The following is a 15726-nucleotide window of genomic DNA, read 5'->3' as shown; positions in this document are numbered from 1 at the left end:
CAGCCCCCATTGCCACTCCATTGGTTTCACAATATAAACCTGAATTATACTCAAAATAATTGTGACTGAGAATGATGTCTAACATTTCCATCAACAACTGCACAGTATTCAAAGAGAAAAGTTTTGAAATCATCGATTCCAGTCTGATCACTTCCATTTCCTCATTATTTTGGAGCACAGTGTAAAATGACTTAATATCTAAAGTGACCAATATATCTGATTCACTTATACGTACATTCTTAATTTTGGTCATAAAATCAAACATATCTTTGATATATGAGTCAATTAGTTCTACAACTTTTTGTAGATGCTTGTCCAAAAAGATTGCCATAGCCTCCATTTTACTTTTGCTGTTGGCAAAAATAGGTCTGAGAGGAGGGTTGTCTAGATTTTTGTGTATTTTTGGCAAGCCAAAGATCCTACTGATTTTCAGATTCGCCACTCTTAAAAATGTATTTATTTCATGAGTGATCCTACCACTACATAACCAGTCCTCTATAAAATAGTCATTCTGTGAATGCTTTTTTATTTCAGAAAAGGGAACTGATTTATAGAAATGAACTTGGGGCTGTCTCTCTACAGAGTACTTTTTAGAATTTCTGTGTCGCCATTGATAGCAGTGGGGGGTAGTTTCACCTCTTTACTGACATTGTGTCTTACCTTATATAAGTGGTACCTTTTGAGTTATCTGCTTAATATCAGAGCTTTGGCTGGCTAACATCTACCTGAAATCAACTGGACGCATAAGTGAATTTAAGTGCACTTTTATCTGCTCATTTGCATATAGTACTGTATTTAACTTATTTATTTCTGTTTTTTCACTGAATATTAACTCAGCTGAAGTTGTGGCTGTCTCTCTACAGAGTACTTTTTAGAATTTCTGTGTAGCCATTGATAGCAGTGGGGGGTAGTTTCACCTCATCACTGACATTCTGTCTTGCCTTATGTAAGTGGTACATTTTGAGTTATCTCTGCTTAATATCAGAGCTTTGGCCGGCTAACATCTACCTGAAATCAACTGGACGTATAAGTGAATTTAAGTACATTTTATCTGCTCTTTTGCATATAGTACTGTATTTAATTTATTTGTGTTTTTCACTGAATATTAACTCAGCTGAATTTGTGGCTGTCTCTCTACAGTTAGTTTCCCACCCACCTTCCCTGTTCTTGTTTTGGTGTTAATGTTTTGATGGCTTTGAAATTGCCCATCCCTCTTGTAGATTTGTATTTGGATACTCCTTCTGGGCCCATCTCATTTGCTCACTCAACTGAGTGCAGTGAGATCATATTCTGATTTCAGGCACTCCTACTGTGTACAAAGTGAGCATTTGAGAAGGACAACCCCTGTAGCCTCTTAATCCTGCTCTGTTCCCTCCCTCAAAAAAATAAAATAAAATAAAAAAAAAAAAAAAAAAAATATATATATATATATATATATATATATATATATATATATTATTCGCTGCTCTTACTGTAACTGTTTTAGTGGCTCTTCTGGGTGCAGTTATCTGTTCAGTCGATCGTACTCTGCACTTATTGGTTGTTAGTAGCCTTCTAATTTACTGCCTTCTGCACTAGTTTTTTAGTCATTTGTTAATTTAATTGCATTTATTTGAACTGTATTTGCCATAGTGTTGCTACACACTCGGGTGTGATGGCCTGCACTACAATCTGAATTGTATTTACTGCTGTTTTAGCTGCTTTTCTGTAAAAAAAAAATATTTCTAAGCTTGTTTCCTGCCTTTCCTGTAACTAGTCAAGTTCAGATACAGACTTGCTGTATTCAGGACTGTTGGTAAGCTTCTGAGCCCCACAAGCCTTTCTGTGTTGGAGGGAAGCCTTCTAGCTTATCAGTGGGAGTGGTAAGCCTATCTATCACGGGAAGAGTGGGTTTTGGCCCTGAAATTGTAGTTCATTGGCCATTTGGGCAGTTTTTCCATCTCTTTCTACTTTCTGGTTAAAAGCCCATTTTGCATTTAGTCCCCGCCTTTCCTATAACTAGTGTAGTCCAGGTATATATAGATTTTCTGTATGCAGGACTGTTGGTAAGCTTCTGAGCCCCCCAAGCCCTTCTGTGTTGGAGAAAAGCCTTCTAGCTTATCAGTGGGAGTGGTAATCACTAGGTAACCTATCTACCACAGGAGGAGTGGTTTCTGACCCAGACATTATAGTTTATTGGCCATTTGGGAAGATTTTCCATCTCTTGCAACCTTCTGATTTAAAAGCATGTATTTGCACTTGTTCCCTGCCTTTCCTGTTACTAGTCTAGTCCAGGTACAGATTTGTTGTATCCAGGACTCTTTGTAAGCTTCTGAGCCCCCCAAGCCTTTCCGTCTTGGAGGGAAGCCTTCTAGCTTATCAGTGGGAGTGGTAAACATCAGGTAGCCTATCTATCACAAGAGGAGTAGTCCCTAGCCCAGAAATTGTAGCTATTGGCTGTTTGAGCAGTTTCTTTCCATCTCTTTCAACTTTCTGGTTTGAAAGCCACACGTTTGCCTGTTTCCTGCCTTTCCTATAACTAGCCTAGTCCGGTTGCAGGGTTGCTGTATCCAGGATTGCTAGTAAGTTTCTGAGCCCCCCCCAAGCCTTTCTGTGTTGGAGGGAAGCCTTCTAGCCTATCAGTGGGAGTGGTAAGCACTAGGTAGCCTATCCTCCATGGGAAGAGTGAGTTTTGGCCCGTAAATTGTAGTTTATTTGGCCGTTTGTGCAGTTTTCCATCACTTTCGACTTACTGGCTTAAAAGCCTACGTTTGTACTTGTTCCCCACCTTTCCTGTAACTAGTCTAGTCCAGGTACAGATTTGCTATATCCAGGACTCTTTGTAAGCTTCTGAGCCCCCCAAGTCTTTCTGTGTTGGATGGAAGCCTTCTAGCTTATCAGTGGGAGTGGTAAGCATTAGGTAGCCTATCTATCACAAGAGGAGTGGTTTCTGGCCCAGAAATTGTAGCTATTAACCGTTTGGGCAGTTTTTTTCCATCTCTTTCAATGTTCTGGTTTAAAAGCCGCACTTGCACTTGTTTCCCACCTTTCCTGTAACTAGCCTAGTCCAGATACAAAGTTGCTGTATCCAGGACTGTTGGTAAGCTTCTGAGCCCTGCAAGCCTTTCTGTGTTGGAGGAAAGCCTTCTAGCTTATCAGTGGGAGTGGTAAGCACTAGGTAGCCTACTAGGTAGCACTAGAAAGCCTTAAACTGATACAAGTCTTCTAGCTTAGAAGAGAGACTTTGGAGTGATTAAGTATCAGTTTTCTGTACTTTCTTGCTGTACGTAACTGTTTTCCACCTGAACCCAGATTTTCCAGCATTTATGGTGATTTAAAAGCTTGTTTTTTTCACATATTCTACTTATTTGACTGCCTGCACTTTTAAAAAGTTGTTTTTGTTTAAATAATTTGTTTTAACTGTTGTAGGCTACACACTAAAGTGTGATAGCCTTTTCTGATTGTTTGTAGTTGTTTAAAGCTGTTTTAAGTGTATTTTTTACTGTTTTTGCCTTATCTTTAAAAAATTCCTTGTTTTCCACCTTTCTAAGCTAGTCTAGTCCAGTTTTCTGGTTAGTGCTGAATTCAGGGCTGTGATACAAGTTTCTGAGTTGCCCATAACTTACTTGGATAGAAGGAAGTTTCGCTGTTCACCTGTGAGAGAGGGAAGCTTTGAGCAATCTCTCTGTCCCTGGAGGAGTGGTTCCAGCCCAGAGGTTAGTAGTTTATTGGCCATTTTGGGCTAATTTCTGTCTCTTTCATTTCCCTACTATAAAATCCGCATTTGCATGGTTTTGTGCACCAGGCAGTGCCGGTTAGCTACGGTTAAATTATTCCTGGCTCCAATAAGTCTCCTCTTTCAGTTTTTCCCTTGAAACTAGTCTAACTCTCAACCTTAGCACTCAAAAAGCATCTTACAGCCCAACATTTGCTCAGACCTAATAGCAAGCCCTAATATACCCTGACACTGATTGCCCAGCAAGGCAAGGCTCTTTATTCACCCCCCACCAACCAAGCGACTAAGCAGCTCACCCTACTATTCAGGCATGACCAAAGGACAACTTCAGGTGCACTCTCCAGTCCAGCTGGTGAAACTGGGTATCCTGAGGCAATGTTACAACTGCTTCATGTACACAGACAACCCTCTCCTCCTACCACAAAATGCTAACATATGCAAGAGATGCAATTATAAAGCCAAACTGGAAGCTAAGCTGTCTCCACCCAAGACTGGAACAGACAGTCAAGAGGAGAATGTTAACACTTGCACCACACCTCCAGCTGCACACAGACCTACTAAAACAGCACTGGCAAAAAATACACATAAATACACAAAATCATACTCGGAGGCTCAAAATAAAAACCTGCAAAAGCATCAGAGACCTCCAAAGCAGACAGCATCAGAGACCTCCAAAGCAGACACCCAAACAACCTGCACCTCCCATCACAAACCAGACAACACATAAAACACCAAATCAGTGTACTGCATAATCATAGCCCTTAAGGTGAAATAACATACCTAACACACTAGTAATAGGTGACTCTATAGTCAGGCACACTGATGTCCCACTCACTAGGCTGGACAAGCAGAAGGTTACTAATAGCTGCCTGTCGGGAGCCAGAATCTGCCACATAACACAAGCACTCAGGTCACTCCAGAACAAATACAAATATGACTCTGTCATTGTTCATGTTGGTGTGAATGACCTGAGATGTACCTCCCTGGACTACATGAAAAGAGACATGGAAGCACTCTCTGATCATGTAACCCAGGCTGGTATGACCCTGACCCTGAGTAGCATGCTGCCCTCACCAAGACTAGTCCCTCAGTATAAAGAAAAAAAATGATCAATTTCAACAATTGGCTAAGTTTCTGGTGTCATTCAAAGGGGATCCAGTGTCTGTCAGCCTGGGATGACATGCTCAACAAGCCACATTGCTTCATAAGAGACAGCTTACACCTGTCACCCCTAGGCTTTCGAATACTGGCCAAGGCTCTTGCTGCTCCCATAGTGCCTTTTTTAGGCAAGGCTGAAAAGTCAAACCCACCTCCGTAAACAGCACAATTAACAAAAAACTGAGGATTATGCTACTCAATGCCAGGAGTTTAAATATCAAAATGCATGTGCTCGAAGCACTCCTCAGTATGGAGAACGTTAACATCTGTGCAGTAACTGAAACCTGGTTCAAGGCTCCAGAGAGCACCCCAGCACTAATGGGCTACAACTTATACCACACATTTCGGCCACAGAACATGGACTGAAACACATTTCGGCCACAGAACATGGACCAAAACACAAAAGGAGGGGGTGTATACATATTACTCAAGGATACCTACACTTCCAGGTTAGTGGTGCAGCATGATACCTCTGAGATCATCCATGTGCAACTAACATCGAGCAAATCTGCAATGCAAATTGTGGCCTGCTACAGATCACCCTCTGTGACCCAGGACCACCACTCCACCTTTCTGGAGACACTGGAAAACATGAAGGTCCTACCGAACACCCTGATATTGGGTGATTTCAATTACTCTACCATTCACTGGGAAAACTACTCGAGTACAAATTCCCAGGCCCAGCGCTTCCTGGAATTCATCAACTCAAATGCCCTGGATCAGCTTGTAAACTCCCCTACCACAGGTGAAAACATATTGGACCTGGTCATCACCAACATGGGCGACAGGTGTTCCACACCGGAGGTCAACCCATCACTGGTTAGATCAGACCATAATCTAATCACTCTGAATGTCCACACCCCACCACCACACCCAAATAAGGAAACCACAGTAAAAAACTTTTCGAAAGCAAACTTCACCTTACTTACGACAGAGGTGGTAAGTTTCACAGCCCCCATGCTAAAGGATAACGCTGCCCAAGATGCTGAAACCTTTACAAATGCACTCTATGAGCACCTAGAAGGATGCATGGATCATGCCATCCATAGCAAAACCAAGACTCACTCCTCTAAGAGAAGGAAAACAGTTTGGTGGACCCCTGCAATAAACAGGCTATACAATAGAAGAAGGAAACTAGTTCAGAAAAAAAGCAAATCCCAAGAAGGAAAGACATCTCTGATCAGTATCAGTAAGAAACTAAGGTCCCTCATGAAATCATCCATAGCTAACTTCGAAAGAAAAATAGCAAAGGATTTGCAAGATAACCACAAAGCCTTCCTTAGCTATGTTAAGAATCTAAGTGGCAACTTGCAGATAGGCACTGAACTAGTGCAAAATAGCACAAAATATACTGAACCTACTGATATTGCCAACATCCTGGCAGATAGATTCAGTGCAAACTTCAACCCCCTCTCACCTCCAAAAGGGACCACAGCAATACCGGAAAAGTGTAGTGTCCCAAAAATCACAGAGATGCACAAGTGAAAACAGCCCTTTCAAAAGCAAAAAACACAGCGTCAATGGGACCAGATGGTGTCCCAGGCTGCGTCTTGCAAGAACTACAGAATGAACTAACCCCCCACCTAAACACGCTGTTTGACCTCAGCCTCTCCACAGGCTACGTGCCCATAGAATGGCGCACAGCAATGGTTATTCCTCTCCACAAAGGAGGGGCCACAACTGACCCTGGTAACTATCGCCCCATAAGCCTGACTAGCCTGGTCTGCAAGGCTATGGAGCGCATCATCATGGAACTCATTAACAAAGACATTGGAAACCTCCAAACACTTGACCCAACCCAGTTCAGCTTTGTTAAGGGCAGATCATGCCTACTAAACCTGGTTGACGTCTTTGAGACAGTCACCAAGGCCATAGATAAGGGAAAGGTGGTTCACACAGCCTACCTTGACCTCACCAAGGCTTTCGTCACCTTTCCCCACTCAGGTATTACAGAAAAACTCACAAGCCTGAACATAAACCCCTACGTCAAAAGATGGGTTGCCAACTGGCTTACAGACAGAACTCACACGGTAAGAATAGCGGGCTCCAGGTCCGACTCTAAACCAGTCAGAAGTGGTGTCCTGCAAGGCTCAATCCAGGGACCCTTACTGTTCGGCATATACTTCTCAGAAGTGCAGGCAAACACAGGAAGACTATGGCTAACCAAGTTTGCTGATGACTGCAAACTGGGAGCCATAATTGACTCTCCAGCTGACACAGACTTCCTCCAAAAGGGCCTTACTGAGATGGACACTTGGTGTCAAAGTCATGGCCTCAAGTTAAATGCCAAAAAATGCATAGTCATCCCATTTGGGAAAAACAAAACACCCACAAATTACCACATAGGTGGCAGTCCCCTTAATACAGAAGAGGTAATTAGAGATCTGGGGACCCAGGTAGATAGTAATCTCTCTTTTGACAATCATATTGCCAGAGTAGTTAGGAAATCCTTCTATATGGCCCATCTAATTACTAAAGGGTTCGCATCTAGAAATAAAGAGGTTATAGTGCCTCTCTACTCGTCACTCATTAGACCCATCATAGAGTACAATGCCCCATTTGGGATGTACCTCACAATACACTTCCTACAGCTGGAAAGACCACAAAAGTACCTCACCAAGAGGATTACTGGCCTCAAACATATGTTCTATGCAGCCCAACTGAAAAAACTCCGGCTGTACCCAGTGGCATATCGCTTACTCAGAGGTGATCTCTGCCTGACTTACAAAGCCATGTCCAACTCAGAATTGATGGACATGCTGCACCTAAAGAAATCCAAGTCACTGCAAGCCATGCACTGTAGTGAGTTAAACCTCACCACAACAATAAATAGAACATGCTGGAGGGATAGATTCCTATCACAGAGACTCCCCATGCTTTGGAACAAAATTCCAAATTACATCAGGCAGAGCCCCTCACTAACACTCTTCAAGGGAAACCTTGACGAACATATGGGTAACAGAAAATACACCCCTGGGATCACTTCATTGGCTCTTCTTGACAGAGGATCAGTTAATTAATCAATGGGGCAGTGAAAGCTGACACACTCTGGCTAGGCTTATAAATGCCCTTGGGCAGATAGCCTAGTACCTACCTATGAACCTATGAACATCTTTAAGGAGCTCTGACATTTTTATATCATACACTTCTCTGTCTAACACCACAATGGCATTACCTTTGTCTGCTTTTGTGATAACAATATTTTGTTCTTCACTAAACTATAAAATACACATCTTTCTTTACAGGGGAGAGTGTAATATTTATATGCAGGCTTGTTTATAAGCAATTCAATTATTTGTATTTCTGTTACAGTTAAAAACATTTCTAACTCAGCCCTTAAAGGTGGGTTGAAAGAACTAGCTTTGTGAAAATTATTTTCAGGTTTAGAAACAGTTTTATACAGAAAATTAAAATTAAGCTTTCTTACATAGTTTCTTAGGCAATTGATAATGTAACATTTATCAGCTCTTTTTACTGGAATGAAATTCCGGCCTTTTCTAAGCACATTACATGCCTCATTGTCTAAAATTATAGAGGATAAGTTAACAATTTTGAAACAATTGCCATACATACATATTGCCTTTTCCAATTGTTTGTCGGGCCATTCCAAGTTTTCTTCCTGGTTGGTGGTTTGTTTATTGGTGCCAGCTGAGAAACCTGTGTTCCTTTGGTGTTGTTCCCATTAACAGTTCTTTCAATGTTGTTTGGTTGGAAACCACTTGTTCCTTTTTACTGAGCTATCCACTGAGATCTGCACACACCACTTTTTTCTCCATTCTCAAACACCATCTTGTCACTTCCTCTTCCCAGTTCTTCTTTGCCACCTTCATATAACCTCGGCTTGAATTCAGGTTTTGGATAGGCCATGCCCCCTTCGTATTCAGTGCAGTCCCTTTGAAACTTTTTAATTTTCTTTTTTTAAGGACTTCATTTTCTTTAATTAGTTTGTCCTGAATGATACAAAACTTGGTGTCAAAATTTTCACTAGCGGTGTTGTCCTTTAGGATAAAGTATGTTGAGAAGATTTTTTCATTTAGACATTCTATCTTCTGTTTATTCAGGTTCACCAAGATTACTACATATTGGAAGCCTATTTTTTTGAGTAAGCTCAAACCATTTGTTGATAATTTTTTAGGAAGGTCATCTCCTATGGGCATTTTTTGTGACCCTGAGACCTTTCAGCATCTTTTGCACAGACAAGCAGCTCTCAAAGTATAAATTGTCACACTGCAGCCATTTGAGCTTGACCAAATCCTTTTCAAGCTCACAGAAAGCTTCAGTCATATTAGGGGACAGTATTTCTAACATTTAGTGTTTCAGCAAACCCAAAAGGATCTGTTGGTGCTGGCAAGCAACCAGTTAATACATCATCACTTCTTCAGAAAACCATATTAGTATTATTGTTACCAGTCCTTGGTACATTGGTTCTCCTGACACATCCTTCCTGGTTTGGTATTATTGAAACATTTGGTGTGTCATGCAAGGTAAAACCAGATGGTAATGCCATGAAGCTGGATCCCATCTGACTTTGTTAGACCACTAACAATAAAAATCAGTAGCCACAAAGTGGTAAAAGCCGTAACAGAAATATAAAAACTAAATAAAAAACAGCTTCTGTATAAAAACAAACAGCACTTTATTCCATAATAAAATAAAATTCAGTTCACGGGTTTGAGATTGCTGATGGAATTTTATTCTTGATATTGCTGTATATCTTTTGAACAGAGCATCCTCACTGGAATATTTTGGTGAAGAGGTATTTACGAGTACATTTAGTGATGAATATATTCTGCAAATGGGGTAATAAGCTTATTTTTCACATAAATCAGTGAATAAAAGCAAACCATAGGAGCCCAGGAAAACTTAGAATGTTGTGCCTGTGCTACCCCATGATATCAGGTTATCTGACCAATAATCAGGTGGCATGTTGAAGGGCTGCACAGTAGTATACTCTCAGGGTCAGGTGTTCATGAACAGCCTTTTTAGGAGTACGAAACTGATGGTGAAATGAACAGCAGACCAGTAAGGAGGTCATCTTCATTCACAGACCAAGGAAGTACTAGTCAGGTAAATGTACTGTACATCTCCCCCCGATTAAAGGCAGTAGGATCAGATAACCAACACTGCTCTGGCCTTTCCAATAGGGATGAATAGGATGACATGTAAGGATTTTCTATGATGACAAGGCAGATCTAAGCTATAGTCTCCAGTACCACATCCTGGAGGGACTACTGATTTCCATGGACTTCTAGATGCTGTCTCTAAAGGAGATCCTGAAGTAAATGGAAGGGAATATTTAGAGGACAATGGGAATTATGACTGTCATCAGACTTCTTTTTTATCAATGTCATCGTCTACAGCATCACAAGATATCCCTCCACCCTAACCAGAAAAAACAGAATGGTACAGTAAGACTGAGTAATGGATTTCCTGACCAAGATTCTGTTCAGAGGATCTTAGAAGAAGAAGGACTTGAGAAGTATGTGCACTGCAAGCATCAGCCACAGTAACAGCAGTTGTAGCCTCGCCCAAGGCTGAAAGCAATAAACAAGGGAAAGCCCTGGCTTAATAGCTAGAAGTTTACATAGTTCAGCAATTGTGTAATTTTACTATTTATCTCCTTTACTACTGACAGCTGACCAGAAGTTCATACCCCTATTACGGACCATTTAGGCTATATTGTTCCCTCTCTTTAAAGCAATGTATCTCAGAAATGGTTTCAAATAACTAATAAAATATTTATAAAATTATACTTGGATAGGGAAACCTAGGTACATATTACATACTGATCATTGATAATTCAGTACAGATATTGTTAGGTGACATACTTAATTTTTCAAAGAGAAGAAAACATGTACATATATACATGATCCAACCAAGAACTTTTCAGACTACACATGTATATAATCTAGCTTATATTTCTTAGTAAATATTTTAATGAATTATACTTGAGACAGGTGTAGAGTGCAGTTATATTATTGTTTATGGTTTAAGGATTTAGAAGCAGCGTTATGTTTAAATGGTATGAGATACTTTCCCAGGGATTCAATAAGCTCATTTTTCTGTGCAGGAATAGTGTAGCTGCTCCTGCACGGAATATGGCCGCTGCGTGATCCAGTAAACTACTGTTTTGACGTGCATGAGCCTGCCTACACTATTCCTGCAAGGACACCACTGCATAATGCTAATTACTTCATTTGCTGGTGAAAACCATGCAAATAAGGTAAATTAGTGATTTAGCAAGCAGGCAGGCATCTGTACAAGAATAGTGTTAGTTGCAGAAATGTATTCGGCTACTAGCCAAATACATTTCTGCAAAAATTAAAACGGAGGCATGACAGCTCAAATAAAAGCATGTATTATAATCTTTTGGCATGCCAATGGCCAAATATATGGCCGCTGGCATGAAAATGTGTTTCAATTTTATAGAAATAAATGTTTTTTTTTTGGCCGGTCTCGGCCATTTAAGCATAGGGCAGCAGCAGCGCTCAAACGGGATTGTGCTGAAAATAAAAAAAAATGTGAAAACTTAATTTTATGGGAAATCTGCAATTTGCCATTATAGTCTATGGCATGCAGAATCAAAACAATACTACAGAACAGTGTTTGTCAAGGGGAAAGGCTCTGGAGTAGTGCAGTAACTATGGACTAAGGCAGTGAGGTATGCAAATGAGAGGAAATTTACTGAATCACAGAAATCTTCTAAATGCCAAACTGCACATAACCATGTAGATGCTATAACATGATCATGTAAGTAGGAGGAGCAACAGACATGAAAAGGGGGTGTGTCATGCATGGTGTAAGCAGATTGGAGCCCTATGGTGCCCAGGTAAGCTTAGCTAAGCACGGGTAAGCAAAGGGGTGTGCCTGAGGCTGTATTGTCTTATTCCATGAAATGAAGACCATGTTTTCATCCAGGGAGGGATGGCCATTTCTTTGTGTTTACATTAGCTAAACATGTATACGCAGCGCACACTGGGTCTAAAATAAAACAAAAAAAAATCCTGGAAGTAACAGGACTGTTTACATTTGGGCACCGGGTTTGCGTGGCACACCTCGGGGCTTAAAAGGGTCAAAAATGGGAAGGAAAAAAAGTAAAATAGCAGAATAAAAGCAATCAAGAATAAATAACGTAGCCAGCAGGTAACATGCATCATAGTCAGCCAATCATACAGGCAGCATCTGCAGCACAACAGTATAAACTATGCAAACACCTTACAGTCTGTTTTTTCCACAAACTCTGCACCATTGGTGTACTCATGCGGGGAATTTTAACTGGAAAAATGTTAGGGACTGTCATTGCTTTGATCCATCAGTATGTGCTAGATGCTGAGGGCGGTAAGGAGGATAATGCTGACAACCACCACAGACCGAGGTGGAGGAGAAGAGTGTTCAGACCCAGAGTAACTTACCAGGGGCTACATGATCTGGAGATAGTAGAGCACTATAAGGTGAACAGAAACATACTTCAGCAAATCACCAAGCTGTGCAGGCCTCAACTCAAACCTAGAGCCAACAGAGGAGAACCTATCCCAGTGGATGCCAAGGTATGTGTAGTCTTAAGAATTCTAGCTACAGGTACTTTCCAAACACCTACTGGGGACATCATGGGGGTCTCACAGGCATCTGCATTCAGGGTACTCCACCAGTTCCTGGATGCTATGCTACCACATGCCAGTGAGCACATTTACTTCCCCAACATCCATGAGGAGAGGACCAGCAATATGCATCTATTCCACTGTGTAGCAGAATACTCGGAGGTACTGGGTGCGATAGACTGCACGCACATCCACATCAAAGCACCACCTGGTGAACAGGGTAGGGTTTACATAAACCGCAAGGGATTTCCCTCCATCAACTGCCAGGTCATGTGCAATGCCCAGGGCATTATCATGAATGTGTGTGCTGGCAGCCCTGGAAGCTATCATAACTTCCACATCTGGCATTCATCACAGTTATACCAGGCATCCCCATCAGAAATGCACACTCACCCACACAAGAATGCCATAATGAAGCACATGCACAAACCAGGATCATTGTAGAGCATGTGTTTGGGATACTCAAGTCATGGTTCCGCTGCCTTGACATATTTGGTGGAGCATGGCAGTACTCTCCAGTCACATGTGCAGACATGTTCATAGCATGTGCCATGCTACACAATATGATCCTCCGGAAACAGCTGCAGCAGGAACAGCACGGGGAAGGGCCACACAGCCCACCACCACTGCCAAGGTCCCCACAGGCACAGAGGGACTCAGAGGAGGAGGCCCCTGAGCTTGCTCCTGTAGGCAGACGGAGGCATGCCCAGTATGCTCATGCTTTGGAAAAAGATGCAATGCATAGCATACACACTGACACTGTAGGGACCCCAGGGACTGACACCTCTCTCTGACTCACACACACAGTAAAATGGATGACACACACATCACATTACCTGTAACTTACCATCTATAGGCAGTGTACTGTGTGCATCCAACATAGGCGGACCTCAAGGACCTCAAGGACCTTCCTCAAAACTGCAACAGGAACAAAGAAAGTTATTCTTCTTAGCAATAAATGAATGGATTAATATGTTTTGCTAGTATATCTATGGTAATTCTGCGTGCATGTAAGGGAATGGGGTGGCCTACTGGGACAGCAGCAGACAACTGACAGCTATGTGGGACACCAGAAAATGTCTGCCCAAAACTGGCATCCACACACTATGCAGTAGTACCCAATGTGGCAAATCCTACTGCAGTATATGTGTGGGAACAACTAACTGGGGAGGGGGGTCACATGTCACAAGCATGGATGTCAGTGTGGGGGTCCTATACCCACCCACCACACCCTCACAGCAAGTTAGCTGTGAAAAACCAGAGAGAAATGTCTGGTAAAGCCACACAAATGGTGGCAATGTTGAATTACTCCACTACAGACTCACAGTGATAGCACAGCTGGACTTCACAGTTGCAGTAAGGCTATGAAGGGTAAGAAGTCTGAAAGTCAAATGTATGCCATTAAAGTAAGGCTATGAATAGTAAGAAGTCTGAAACTCAAATGTATGCCATTACAATCTGACCTGTGCTCTTTACTGATATGCCTTTAGTCCCCAAGACAGTTCACAATAGTATGGTAAATAGAACCAAAATGTGAAGCAAATATCAGCAGAGTCTGTGCAAATGTGTACAGTTGACAGGTGTGTCCCCCATATACCCACAGAAAGGCAATAACATGTATGTTGGCAGGGAAATAGCAGCATAACAAACATTGGCAGGGCTGTACCAATATATATGAAAACATGTTGCCTGTCCACAATATGCAGGGGTCAATGAGCTATGTGTATGTGTGGTTAATACTGTCAGGATCTGGCCAGCATGTTCTCCTGGCAGTTGTCTTGTAGTGCCCTAGGTACAGTGCTGTCTTTGACAGGGCCACATGCAGATAACTGCAGTGCCAACTGTTTTGTATGCCAGTGACACCCACTACTCTGCCACTGACATACCTGGAAGTCACAGTGCTATTTGGAATATACTACACATATAATGGGCATCTTGAAGGATGTGTAGCTGAGGTGCCAAGGCTTTTGTGAATATACATGCTTTTTGGTACTGCTGCCAGTGGTTATTCTTAATAATCCGTTTTTTGTTATATTTGCTTTTGCATATAATGGACATGCCTGCACAGTAGAATTCACTTTGTACTGACTACAGATATGTCAAAAAAATGTCTGCTAAACAAACTCAGTACCCTGGGGAAAGTCCTGTGTACTCCTTAGAGGTATGGCTGTAATACACCTGTCTTTAGAATGGAGTCCCACTCTAACCAAAGAAGGTCACACTGGGCATGCTCCTACACTTAGAGAATCATGGGACATGTTGGAGCCCACATCGGACTATATGACTGTATTGTGTATATACATCCATGCATACAGACAGCTATGTACACCTTAACTGTCCCCACACACACACACACACACACACACATCAGATAGGAGTACCCTCAGCTAGCTGTAGGTGGTCCATACATGACATATATGTATCTGTTGCATGAGATACACAGACAAATATATGGGCAACAGATAACATATGTCAAGCATACACACACATAGATGTGGGAAAGTGAGAGACAGTGATAGAGAGAGAGATACAGGGGAACACAGACAGAGTGAGTCACACACATGGATACCCTGAATGGCATACAGTGATTTTCTGCTGTGGACAGTGGCATACCAGTTGTAAACAGTTGCACATGCCAGCATAAAAGGTGAGCCCCATTGTCTAATAGTACTGAGGTTAGGTTCATAATATCACATCACATCACCTGCGTGTGTGTGTGTGTGTGTGTGTGTGTGTGTGTGTGTGTGTGTGTGTGTGTGTGTGTGTGTGTGTTTGTCTGTAGGACTAAGTATTAGGAGACTGTTCCCACTCAATACACTTCACATTGCCCTACTTCACAAGATCTGCTGCTGTCATTCACCTTAGAAGTACCATTGGACACCTATCACCTCTATAAGCTCTGTAGCGCATGTGATAACTGTGTAACACTATAGTACAAATAACTAGATAGGTAGGGGTTCTACTCAATACTGAGAACTGTGTGTGCATGACAGTTGTGAGTGAGGGAGTGTGTGTTTGTAGGTGAAACAGTTTAAGGCCATTCCCACCCACAACACTTCCCAGTTCCCCAGGGTTTCAGTCCTGCTGATGTCATTCCCCTTATCAGCTCCTTTGGGCAGTAGTCAGCCCAATAAGCTCCGCAGCACATACAAAAACTGTGTAACACTATAGTACAAATCACTAGATAGGCAGAGGTTCTACTCTCAGATCCGGCAAATGTGTGTGTATATAAGTGTGCGTGTAAGTGTGCATGTT

The sequence above is a fragment of the Protopterus annectens genome, chromosome 1.part1, assembly GCF_019279795.1.
Source record: "Protopterus annectens isolate FY-2018-M chromosome 1.part1, PAN1.0, whole genome shotgun sequence".
Classification (NCBI taxonomy): domain Eukaryota; kingdom Metazoa; phylum Chordata; order Ceratodontiformes; family Protopteridae; genus Protopterus; species Protopterus annectens.
Note: the sequence above shows the minus strand (reverse complement) of the source record.